Below are 13491 nucleotides of genomic sequence, written 5' to 3'. Positions count from 1 at the left end.
GGGCCGGGGGCTGCGCGCTCCTCTCCAGCCGCGGTCGGGAACTTGGGCCCGAGTTGGCTGCGGCGGTGGCGGCCGCGGCTCCGAGTGCAGGGCCGGCGCCGGCCGGCGGGTCCCGGGCCCCGCGCTCCGCCCCGCGCCTCCTCCCCGCCCCCGCCCCGCCGCGACAACCCGCCCCTGGGGCTCCTCCCGGGCGGGACCGGGCCTCGCACCTGCCTCCGCGCCCCGCGCGCCCGCTCCTTCTCGGGCCAGACTCCGGGGCGCGCGTGGGAAGCCCCCCTCCCGGGACACCCCGCACATCTACCGCCCACTTCGCCAGAACTCTGCCGGGTCCTCCGGGAGCCCCTAAGGACTCAGTGGGCAGCAGCCCCGGGTGCAGCCAGCGCTCCTGCCGGGAGCCCCCAGCTCACATCAAACACTCGCACGCGCTTTATCCTCCTCTGGGTCCCCCCCGAGGAGGAGAGGATCTGTCATTTCTGGCTCACAAACCCGAGCCATTCCCTTGGTCCTGGATCCCTGGACAGCACCCGGCAGAGCCATCCTTCGGGTGAGGACGGCCCCCGCGGCAGGGCTCACGAGAAACGCGTTTCCAAAAGGAAAATGCGCGCCCTCATCACTTCTGGGACACGGTTCGGGCTGAATTACTCCGGTAGTCACTGAAGGGAGTTAGAGCCTGAACGGTCACTAGAGCCTCGGCTGGGAACCATGTCCCAACATTTTGATTGCAGCCCCCAAATCTGGGGAGCGCGGTACCATCTGGTACCCCTGGGCGAGCTGTCCCAGAAGTAGTAGCCAAGGTCCCACCAGGGCAGAGCTCCAACTCCAGCCCAGGAGCCTAGTCCAGAACCCAACTAAGAGGGCCCCAGGATGTGAGGCCCACCCTACAAGGGCTTTTGTTGTTGTTGTTAAATATTCTACGCCCTCTTCCCTTCCCCTAGTGAGTAGAAGGTTGTTCTGCTAAAGAAATTATCTTTGAATGCAGTAGGTGAGGGAAAAAAGGCCATAAAAACAATAGCAATAATTGAAGGCTTGGGCTTTTTAAAATTGGTATCACAACAGGGTGACAGCCTTCCCCTTTCATTGGGGAAGGGGCTTCCGGGGGTGGTCAGAGACTGAGGGCCCAAGAACCCACCACAGTGGGCTGGCAGTAAGGATCTATTGTGCTCTGGGTTTTACAATAAGGAAAGTAAGCGCAGTTTTAGCAAATACCACGCTGATTAGGGAGAAAGTCTTCCCTGGAATTGTGCTGGGCTGGCCGGAGGTGCCCCAGGACTCTTGTCACCTCACAGTAAATGGGGTTTATGAGACCAGGTCCAGCAGCCTGAAATGAATGGCCTGTAATTGCCATGGGGCTGGGGGCCGCCTTCCCCGAGGGGAGCTAGTTCAAGGCTCTATCTGTGGGGACAGATGAGACGTGCAGGGAGCTGGTCTAACGCAGGACCCAGGAAAAAGCTTTGAATCCATCTTGACAGATTACAAACAGGCTCACCTTCTCTCCTCCTCACAAGAAATGGGTTCTGAGGTTAGGGTCTTTGTGCAAGCAAAGGAAGGCCCCATGCAGAAGAAAAGTGGCAAGCAGCCTGGCAGAAGCTGGGGATTCACTTCATACTCTTGTTTATGGAGCCCTAAACACACAGAGATGGCTAAGAGCAGCTCCCAGCCTTGGGAGGTTAAAAGTCTAAAGGAATAACCACAAGAATGAGCGAGTTTGCTTGGACCCTAGCTGACCACCCAGGGGGAGGGGAGGTGACAGATGACAGCCATCCCAGCTGAATGTCCCCCGCGTGGTCCTGCACCTCCCGCCTCCATCTTGGTCCAAGATGAGTCAACGCTTGTGGCCCAGTGAGGGAAGCTGCAGCCCCCCAGGAAAGGAGTTTGTGGCTGAGTAGCTGGGAAAGCATTTGAACGAGGAGCCCCGAGTCCTGGGCCAGGTTCCCAGGGGAAGTGGTGAGCGCCCCACTGCTTGAGTCAGCCTGGAGGCCAGCGCTGTGGGACTGCGGACAAGGCTCGCCCATGTTTTGTCTGTGATGGCTGGGTGGGGTCTCCCGCCTTCTCCCCCAGATAAAACATATCCTGACTTGGCACTTGTGGTTTAAACATAGAGAAAGCAAGTTTCTGGACCTATGGAAAAGAGTAATGGTTCCCGCTTTGTTTACTGGAGACACTGTTCCTCCTTCCTGGTCATGCCCCCACAGGCTGCCAGCCACCCTCAGAGGCTTCTTCCAAGGCAGAACGGCTAACAAAACCCTGTTGGAAGGAGACAGGAGGAGCCAGCCCCCTCCGTTTCCTTAGTTCTCTGAGGCTCTCTGTTGAGGCCCTTTAGGGCTGACCTCTGCCCCTTGGGCTGTGCACACTGAGGGCAGCTGTCCCCTTTCCCATCCCAGCACCGGAAGGAAGAGTTTCATGGACCACGGCTGCTCTGGTGCCAGCGCCCTAATGTGAGAAAGTCCTCTACCCCACCCAACCCAGTCTGCTTCTCTGGCCCCTTCCTAAGGGTTTATTTGGGAGGCACAGAGAATTTCTTGGGGGCACTGGCCTGATGAGCCTTCGAAGCCAGGAGAAAATGGAGAAACAAAGCTACAGAGCTAGTAGCCATTTTGCCAACAGCTACTCCACGGGCACATGGTCTGTGCTGGACAGTGTTCATCTTGCGCTTGTTGTCTGGATGCTCTTCTGAAAACAGGGGCTTGAAAAGCTGGTAGATTCTGACCCAAATATCAAGCCGTCATCCATAGACTCCCCACAGATTACCCCCTCCAATCCCCTGCCTGCCTCAGACTCACAGTAGCTGAGACATTCTGGGATGTGTGGATCAGGGGGGTATGAAACGCTAATGGCACCAGGGTTGGCAAGAGGAGAACTCTGCTGTCATGGGCTTGAATCTGCCTCTGCAGTGACTTGTCTGGGAAAAGTTCACAGCAGGAGGCCAGCAGCTCGAGGGAGGCAGAAGGAGGCAAGAGTATTGAGTCTCAACACTGATAGGTACATCTTGATTGAGATCCATCTGGTGAAGACAGCCCTGCTCAACTGCCCTTGGAGGGTCTCCTGTAACCAGTTCTCCCCAGAAAGACCAATGTCCTCCAGGGAGAGATCTAGCAAGGGTGTTGAGCAGGGGGCTCTACATCAATACCACCCCCCCATCCCCCTGACCCCGGACATCCGGACTCACTGTCTGCATACGTGATCTTGGGCAGGAACGGCTGTCTCTCAGCCACTGTTTCCTCATCTGTCAGGGAGTGGCGGTGAGACAGCCTGCCTCAGGGGGTGAGTACTACGTGGGGTGAAGCAAGTGAGGAAACTGAGAACCACCTCTTATGGACAGTATGTGCTGTGTTCTCAGTCGCTCAGTCGTGTCTGACTCTGTGTGACCCCATGGACTGTAGCCCGCCAGGCTCCTCTGTCCATGGGATGCTCTAGGCAAGAATACTGGAGTGGGTTGCCATTTCCTCCTCCAGGGGAGCTTCCTAAGCCAGGGAAGGAGTGGACCCTGCAAAGGTCACCTCCTCTGTCGGGGCCGCAGTGTCCTCAACAAAACAAATCCATGATGGAGTGAAAGGGGAAAGGGAGGTAGATGGCGGTGTGGAGGGGAGACGAGAAGCTGACTCTGTGTCCATCTCATTTTGAGGGTCAACGGGAGCAGTCAAGTGTTGACAGCAAGAAACGGCAACGGGAGGGAAGCTGGAGGTCAGGGTGACTGGAGACACAGCTCCAGCAAACTGAACTGACAGCGGCGAGGGTCCAGGTGGAAGGGAACTGAGCCTTGGGGATGATCCTGCAAGGCTAACTGTCAGGGAGTGGGGCTAGGGAGTAGGACTAGGGTCAAGTGATGTACCCTTCACAATAAGGGAACCCTGCATACGCTTGAACTCAGAAGAAAAGTGAGGTGGGTGAGAAACTCCTGGTCTTGGGGTGGAATGGGGAGGGGAGGAGGGAGCCAGGAGCTCCAGGGCTGGGGGGTTGGGTGGGGGGGTGGTGTGTTGTCGGTCCAGGCCTGAGGGGCCTTCCTCCCTCCTCATGGGGGCTGTGGAGTCTTGAGATCAGAGGGTGTCTCATGGTCATTGGCTCAGAAACTTTGGGTTGGGAGGCTTCCTGGGGTCCTGGTGATTTGGATTGTGGGTTTTTCAGCATCTCTCAGGAAAGACTGTCACAAACACAGACTCCCAGGCTGCACCGCAGGCCTTTTGAGCAGGTGTGTTTGTGGTCTGTAACTTTTAAGCTCCCACAGGTGATTCTGGTCTCCAGCTCAGTCTGAGACTTGGCTGCGTGTGCACACACATGTGCTCAGTTGCTCAGTCGTGTCAGACTCTTTGCGACCCCATGGACTGTAGCCCACCAGGCTCCTCTGTCCATGGGATTCGCCAGGCAAGAATACTAGAGTGGGTTGCCATGTCCTCCTCCAGGGGATCTTCCCAACCAAGGGATTGAACTCTCATCTCTTGCATCTCCTACACTGGCAGGTGGGTTCTTTACCACTAGCACCATCTGCGAAACCCCTGAGACTTGGCCCCCAAAGTCCACATCCAGCGAGCCTGAGAGGAGGGAAGAGGTGCCCTGTCTCCAGAGGACCCTGGGGAATCCACTCCTATCCCCTTGGGTGGAGGCAGAGGGCAGGGCAGCAGAGGGGAACCCACCTGGTACCCCAGCCCAATTCCTGCCCACCTTGGCCTTGGGGATGCGTCAGCTGAGACTGGGCTCCAGTTATCTAAATGGTACTAATGAGGATGATAGAGGAAATCTGCAGGTAACCCAGACATCTCACGGTGAGTAATGGTTTGCCTACGGACCTATAATTATCATCAAAAGCATTTCTAAACTCCTGAATTCCGCCCTCGGAACAAGAATGCTTGGTTGGCAGTTTCCTGGGTGAAGTTTTTGTTTGACTTGAGAAAAAATGTTTGTACCACAACAGGCGAAGGGGGACACATGGGAACGCGGCATCGTAGTGGACAATAGCTACGTTGGACAACGTGAAATTTAATGCATTTAACACAACACCCTCCCCTGTTCTCTGATCCTCTTCACTCTATCTAGTGGGACAAGCCTCTGAATCCTAAGATATAACTAAGTTCAGCACCTGAATTAACCCTGGATGTTTTTTTAATGTGTTGATCAATGAAAATGACTCACAGAAAATAGCAATCAGTTATAGTTAATTAGACTTGAAAAATTCTTCCTTTCTAGAGGCTCTTCTTTTTTCTAAAAATATTTTGGCTGCACTGCTGAGCATGTGGGAGCTAGGTCCCTGACCGGGGAACAAACCCACGTCTCCTTCAGCAGAAGCTCAGAGTCTTAACCACTGGACTGCCTGGGAAGTCCCCAGAGAAGCCCTTCTTGATACTTCACACTCTGCCCACGAAGACAACAAGAGAGAGATGATCAGGAAAGAGACCAAAATTCCATTCAGTATTTCAAGTTTCAAACGTGGGCCTTAAATACCGTCAATACTAAGAGAAGAAGCAGATACGTACTGTGGTTTGGAGAGGCCTGGTGGTGGACTGTGGGGGCTGACCTGAGTTTCCCAAACCTGAGTGGAGAGAGCCCCAGGGAGAGGTGGCCGGCCAGGGAGGGGAAGGTTCCCGCCAGTGACCTCACCCCCTCCTTTATCAAACTCCTAGCCACCCTCCCCCCTTTCATTTCCTCTCTGCCTTCCTGCAGCCTGGTAACCACACCTGTGTCCCGCCTGCTGCTTTTCTCCTTCGTGGGCTGTCATCTAGGGTGTGTTTTAAGCAGGAATTTCTGGGAACAAAAAAGCTCCCGGGCCCACAGCAGATTATCCACTGGTGGGATTTCAGGCACCAGAGCATTTGGATGGAGGAGATGATCTCGGGCCCTGGGGGTAGGAGGTGGGGATGTGGGAGCCTTTCTAGTGCCTTTAGATCTTACCACCCAGGTGGCCACCAGCCTCCAGTCCACTTCCCAGGGCGCTGTCAGGGCTCCCCAGGCCCGGCCAGTGGCAGAAGCTGCTTGCTCAGTTTTTAAGTTTAAACATCCACCTGGGTTGGTGGTGAGGAACAGGGTCTCCAGAGCTGGCAGAGAAGGCCCAGGTCATCGAAACCCAGGCAGACAATCCAGGGTCCTAGGATTTTTGCTTTCCGTGAGGCATTGTGAATGTGTGTTTCAAAGATGCTTCATGCTAACAGTTAGAGAGTCAGAACCAACCAGGTCACAATCAGTATTTCATTAATAAAACCCTTTCCCTTTGCACTTCGAGAACCCTGAGCAGGGACGCGATGGCTGATGACAGTGACCTGGACAGACAGAGGACACTCACTTGCTCCAGATACAGAGCATGTACGTACTGACTTGGGGCCAAGCCCTGGCCCGAGAGCCTTTGATGTGGGGGAGATGGGAATGAATCAGGCGGCTGGCAGTTGGGCCAGAGCAGGGGTGAAGTTTCTCTCTGGGGAGCAGCTGGCTCAGAGCTTCCCGAGGAAGGGGGGCCGGAGCTTGGGGCCCCCCGAGCAGGGTGGCCTGAGGGGGCAAGGGAGGGGAGCTTGCGGGCGCACTGGGAGGGCCTTGGGTCACCCTCTTGGCAGCCAAAGCCACTGGCTGGAGGGGCCCTCACCGAGCAGAGTCCTCACTGCTTGAAGCAAAGAGTGCAATCTCAGCCTTGTACCCTGGGGGCAGAAGGCCAAGCCGGAAGAGAGTCACCCCCAGTGAGGGAGGGGTGGCAAGGAGGCCCCTCGGCTGCCCAGGACTGGGTTCCAGAACCTCTACCACCAAGAGGTGGTCCTGAGGCTGACTGTCTGGGGATGGTGCGTCCTGTCCTGTCCCCATGGGAGGCCCCATCGCTGGGCCCAGCCCCCATGCCAAGACCCCGCTTCGACCGCAGGGCCCCAATCTGACTTTCTTTCCCATCTTAGTGGGTTTGGGAAAGCGTATTGGGCTGGGAGCAATAAAGGCTGTTTTTGAGCAGCTGAACCCACAGGCATAAACTCAGCTCCGGACAAGCCTTGGGGCAGCCCCCCCCACCCCGCCCCCCTGCCTCTTCCGGCTCAGCCCTTACCGCCTGGGGCTGCGACAGGGGGAAGGAACCACCTGGGCTCCTGACTTAGGGAGATGCTCACCTGCTCCCAAACCTGGCCAGCCCTCTGCCCCTTCCAGTAGCCCCGAGAGTCCTTCCACCCAGGTGCGGTGGTCAGGTGGGGAACACCCTCTCCACCTCTGAACTGCTGTTTGGGAAGCAGAGATCTTGCAGCCCAGCTCTTGGGAAAACCTTCCAGATTAGGGTAGTGACCATGGTGATGAGTAAAGCAGGGATACTGTTAGTTTTTATGGATTTTCCACTGCTGTGTGGCACCAGGAATCATGTGGAGGGAAACCTGCTCGGTCAGCGTCAGGACAGCACAGACCAGTCCTAATGGAGCGTGTACCATGAGCCAAGGAATGGTACCCTCACAACTGCATTCTGACGATGCCATCCCATCATGCTGGTGAGCCCCAGCCAGGCCACAGGGACCCAGGTCAGGCCTCACCTGTCCCCAGGTGTACAAGAGCCCCTGTGGAGACAGAGCCTTCTCCAAACTCTGCCCCAACACCCAGGGTCTCCATCCCACCCCCACCATCACTCAGGGGTGGGAATCAAGCTGGCCAGGCTCTATAAATAGCAGTGGTGGTTGGGGTGGGGTGGGGGGCTGGGCTGGAGGCCGTGGGAGAAATGCAGAAGATAAAGTGCTTTTCTGTGTAATCTGTTCAAGCTCACAAGGAGGCAGGAAAACAATTTCCCCGCAAACTAAGAATCAAGGAAAGTCCAGTTCTCTCGCCTCCGGTGGCTGGAGACTCGAGGCTTTTAATAAAACAATTCTGGGACAATGCCTGTAGGTCCAGGAAAGACCCCTGAAGCTGCTCAAGCTGGGGGAAGAGAGCGGGGATCAGTCCCTAAGCAGCATGGAGGCTGTTTCCTCTGCAGTGGTCTCCAGTCTCCCACCCCCACTTCCACCAGCCAGAGGCTGCCAGGAAATCAGACCCATGGGATCCCAGGGTGGGGGGCTCCCTCTAGTGGCCCCTTGGACCCACTGGCACCTGGCCCCTGGGGTCTTAACCGGAGGAGTGAAGGAAGCAGAGGTTTGAACGCCTGACAGAGGAGAGGCTGGTCCCCTCCCGGGCATGAAACCCGGGGACGGACGGAGAAGATGCACCGGACCTCGCGCTCACGGCAGCATCCTTCACCAGAGCGCAGAGGTGGTAATAGCTCAATCGCCGCTGACGGATGGGTGGATAAACACAGTGGTAGAAACACAGTGGAACGTTATTCAGTCTTAAAAAGGAAAGAAAACTTGACTCAAGCTACAGAATGGATGAAACTTGAGGTCATTGTGCTCAGTGACATAAGCCAGACACAGAAGGACAAATGCTGTGCGACTCCACTTATGTGAGGCCCCGAGAACAGTCAAACACACAGAGAGGAAAGGAGAATAGAGGCTGCCCGGGGCTGGGGGAGGGGCGGGGCTTCAGCCAGGGACAAAGAACACGTCTGGACCCAGATGGTTGGACAGCAGTGTGAATGCACTTAACCTTATTGGACTGGACACTTACAAGTGGTTACAATGGTAAATTTCATGTGATTTATATTTTACCATAATAAGGGGGGAAAAAACAGGAAAAAAAAAAGAGGGAATATGTCCATCCATCCTTGTGGGGGAAAAAACACACCTTCTTCCAGAGTCCTAAAAAGTTTGCCACATGACCCAATTTGTGTTGAAATTTCCTGGGTTTGTCGCAGCCTAGAATGAAATCTAGGGTCTTAAAATTCACTCAGTTTGGAAGAATAAACTGGGAAGAATTTCTGTACTTGAATATAGTTGGAGTAATCAAGACAGCATGGCCTTAGCGGAAGGACACAGACCAATGGAACCCGGGAACAGACCCACACAGGCACTCCCAAATGCTCTGACAAAGCTACTTCAATGGGAGACGAACAGTCCTCACAACAAGAAGTGCTGGGGCCACTGGACGCCCACAGATTGAAAGTGGCCTCAAGGTCATTCAAGAATCAGGGTGCTCATCCCCCCTGCCACTAGGAACACGCCAATGAATTCCATAGGGAGGTGTCACTGGAGACCCCCGAGAACAGCTGAAATAGGAAGCTGGATCTCTCGGAAGTTGCCGGCAGGAATTCAAAATGGTGCAGCCACACTGGAGAAGAGTCTGGCAATTTCTTAAAAAACCAAACATACATTTACCATACAATCCAGCAATTGCACCCCTGGGCATTTACCCCAGAGAAATGAAACCTTGTGCTCCACAAAACCTGGAAGTTCACGGCAACTCTTTGTAACAGCCCATAGCTGGAAATGGCCCACGTGTTCTTCAACAGGTGAACAAAATGTGGTCCATTCAGGCTACTTAGTAAAAGGCACCACCTTGCAGAGCAACCTCATCAAGCCCTGGAACCCAGCCTGGGGCCAGAATTGTGATGAGGGGAAAATTCTGGTATTCCCAGGTCAGGGGTCAGCAGACCATACCTCAGGGGCAAATCCTGCTGCCACTCCTTGTATGACCTGTGAGCTGAGAACAGCTTCTACATTTTCAAGTGGTTGGAAAAAAAATGTTTGAAAAGAATATTACATGAGATATGAAAATTAGATGAAATTCAAATTTCAGCATCTATCGTTTCATCAGAAGACACACGATCCACAGGCTTTGCCTGCAATCAAGACTTCCTACAAAATGGTTAAGGGACTTCCCTGGTGGTCCAGTGGGTAAGACTTCAAGCTCCCAGTGCAGGGGAATTCTCCAGGCAAGAATACTGGAGTGGGTTGTCATTTCTTCCTCCAGGGAATCTTCCTGACTCAAGGATCGAACCCTTATCTCTTGTATATCCTGCATTGGCAGGCAGATATTTTACCGCTGAGCCATTAATTGGTCACCCCAAGTTAGACTCATTTTCTTTCTTGATGGGATCTTTTGGGGTGAGGGTGCGATGGGTGCACCAGCCCTTTCGTTCAGGCAGTCACCCCACACTCACCCCAAAATATCAGAGGCAGTCTGTGACATCCCTTTTCTTCATGAAGAAGTCAAAGTTTTAAAGTGTTAATATTTTGGGGTTTTCTTATTTCTCAGATATCATGATAACTCCTTTGAAACTGCTCCATCAGCCTGGTAGTTGGGTTGGGAAGTTATGTTTGAACGTTATTTCCAAGTTATTTGGGCTTTTTTCCTCAAGTCCTTTAGAGGCTATGTGTGAAGTTCAGTCCATAGTGGCACTGTTCTCGGATATGGTAATTCAATTTGGTACAAACCTAGGAAGCAGTAACAGTGCATAGTTCTGCAACAGGGCGAATCTCTGAGGCTCACTTTTATGCTTTGCAGTTGCTGGCAATTTGAGAATCCCAGTGAGCATCACCAGTCTTCTGCTGTCTCCCCTGGACACCGACTTTTTAAAAAAAAATGCGAGATGCTGCCTCCATGGGTGGCATCAGTGAGGTGTCCGCGCCTGTTTGGATCTTTGCTGTTTCTGGTAGCACAGAGTTATTCTTGCTGTGGTAGGAAGGGCTCGAAGTGGATCCAGGCACAGCCTGTGCCCAGCCTCTAGTGAGTAGACCTTGGGGAAGACATGCCCTTCTCTGCCAGTGGACAAGGAGGCTCCTCGAGCAGGTACCACAGCGGGAAAGGGCTCCAGGTGGCCTGTGATTCAGGTGGGGCTGGGACCCCAGCGCTGGAGGGAGCCCAGGCTGCAGGGCAGAGGTCGGGCGCTGCCCCTAAGTGGCCATGGGCCCCTGACTCCCACATTTAGGAATGTTTGCAGACTTCCTTCTGTTTAAAATGAAGAGATTGGACAGGGTTTTGTTCTGTTTTTTCTTCATATACACTTTAGTTACTTAGTTAGTTTTGGTAGCACTGGGTCTTGGTTGCTTCGTGCAGGCTTTCTCTAGCTGCAGCGAGTAGGGGCCAGTTGATTGCGGTCCAGGGGCTTCTTATTGCAGTGGCTTCTCTTGTTATGCAGCACAGGCTCTAGGGCATGCAGTCTTCAGGAGTTGCAGCATGTGGGCTCAGTAGCTGCGGTGTGCAGCTCTAGGGCAAGTGGGCTTCAGGAGTTGCGGCTCGAGGGCTCTAGAGCGTGGGCTCAGTGATTGTGGCGCACGGGCTTAGTTGCTCTGCATCATGTGGAATCCTCCTGGGCCGGGGATCGAACCTGTGTCTGGTTCAGTTCAGTTGCTCAGTCATGTCTGACTCTTTGCGACCCCATAGACTGCATCACGCCAGGCCTCCCGGTCCACCACCAACTCCCAGAGCTCACTCAAACTCATGTCCATAGAGTTGGTGATGCCATCCAACCATCCCATCCTCTTTCGCCCCTTCTCCTCCTGCTTTCAATCTTTCCCAGCATCAGGGGCTTTTCCAGAGAGTCAGTTCTTCACATCAGGTGGCCAAAGTATTGGAGTTTCAGTCCTTCCAGTGAATATTCAGGACTGATTTCCTTTAGGATTGACTGGTTTGATCTCCTTGCAGTCCAAGGGATTCTCAAGAGTCTTCTCCAACACCACGGTTCAAAAGCATCAATTCTTCAGCGCTCAGCCTTCTTTATGGTCCAACTCTCACATCCACACATGACTACTGGAAAAATCACAGCTTTGACTAGACAGACCTTTGTCAGCAAAGGCAGATTCTTATCCACTGTGCCACCAGAGAAGTCCTGGACAGGACTGTTTTCAAGATCCTTTCCAGCTGTAATCACCTACAAGTCTATAAGGAAGAATTTTGTAACATAAAAATCTACTCAGAGTCAAACTGGCAGCCTGAAAGGGTAAGGGGAGCTGTGTGTAGTCCAGGGGGCCCTGTAACAAGAGGGGCATTTGGGTGACCCCTTAATAGAAAGCAGTCTCTCTCCACTTCCTATATGAAGTGAATTCCTCAGAGGGTTTCTGCTCTAAACCAAATAAATCTAATAAAAGGTAGTTTACTCAACCTCCTTATGCCCTCGTCCCTGTTTGGAAAGTGGAGGAAGCAGGCAGGTGTCCTTTAGGGCAGACAAGAGGGGGCAAAAGACTGGCTGGGCAACCTGGGGCTGGTGGGCGGTGGGAGCTTTGGGGATGGGCCAGTAGGCGCTGCCAGGACACTGTCAATATTCCAGAGACCCTGGTTCAAACTAGGGCCAGGGCTGAGCAAGGGAGGGGGAGGCCCAGGGCTGCTGGGCCCGGGGAGCTAAGAGCCATGACCAGGCAGTGGATGGGCCTTGGTGCCTGGCAGACCACCCAGGGCTTCATTCAAGAGGAACCTTGAAAGACTAGACTAGAGAGCAACAGTGCCCAAGACAGCAGGTGTTTGCTGTGGATCAGCCTTTAAAAAAAAAAAAGAAAATTTTGTGTGTGATTAAAAAATATGTAAATAACATTTATACCTTTAACTATTGGTAAGTACACAACGTGGGCTTCCCAGGTAGCGCCAGTGGTAAAGTGCCACCGTCCTGCCAACGCAGGAGACGTAAGAGACATGGGTTCGATCTCTGGGTCAGGAAAATACCTGGAGTAGGGAATGGCAACCCACTCCAGTATTCTTGCCTAGATAACCCCGTGGACGGAGGAGTCTGATGGGCTACAGTCCACGGGATTGCAAAAGAGTTGGACACAACTGAAGCGACTAACACACCGCAAGACACTCCAGCTGCTCCTGTTAGCACAGGGTACACTGACGAAAGAATAGACGTGGGCCGTGGTCTCACTCAACATCCGTCTGAAACGTAGACAGGACACGGTCGTCGCATAAAGGGCGGGCTTGGCGTCTGGCCAGCCCTTCACCAGGAGCCCCTCCTGTCCTCCCTTCGTGGCTGGGTGACCGAGGGCACTGCCCGTTCTCTGTAAATCACTCCCCTCTCAGTCTTGTTTATTAAACTCACAGAGGGCCACGGGGGCAGGACAACCACGAACCCTGGGGTACTTCGGTGGGGCACTGGTGGGTGGACACAGGGGAGCTGGCGCCCACCCTGGGGCCTCGAGTCGCCCCCAGCCATGGCGACTGACGCAGACCTGCAAACAGAAGGTGCCCCAGGAAGCATTGGTGGCATGAAGACAGAAAACCCGGCGTCTGGCGGGGGGACTGCCCACCAGCCTGCCCGGCTGCCAACAGCTGGGGTTCTGTGTTCAGGACACTCAGCAAACGCTCCTCCCCAGACCTACTAGAATGGGAGAACCTGACCATCCCTGATCATTGCAAACTGGGCAGTTCCCAGCCCTGGGTCTCCTTGCACGTGGAGGAGGAGGACATTTGGCAGGGGGGTGGAATCTTGTTAAGCAAAGAGAGAAACTGGAGAGAAGGAAAGAGAAGGTGGCTACTGGGAAAGGTCTGTCAGGCTTGGGGGAGCAGCCGCCATGGGGCGGGGGCGACCTCGTCTCCCCCCCACCCCAGGGTGACTCCGGCCCTTACTACAGCCAGTGTAGCCCCTGCAGCCCTTGCTTCCCCACTAGGCCCTGGCACGCCCCTCCATGCCCCCGCCTTCCCAGGGGGCAGGGGGAGAATTGCAGAAGCTCCAGGAGGAAGTGATTACACTCAGAAGCC

Source organism: Bos taurus, chromosome 5 (genome assembly GCF_002263795.3).
Source record: "Bos taurus isolate L1 Dominette 01449 registration number 42190680 breed Hereford chromosome 5, ARS-UCD2.0, whole genome shotgun sequence".
NCBI lineage: Eukaryota > Metazoa > Chordata > Mammalia > Artiodactyla > Bovidae > Bos > Bos taurus.
Note: the sequence above shows the minus strand (reverse complement) of the source record.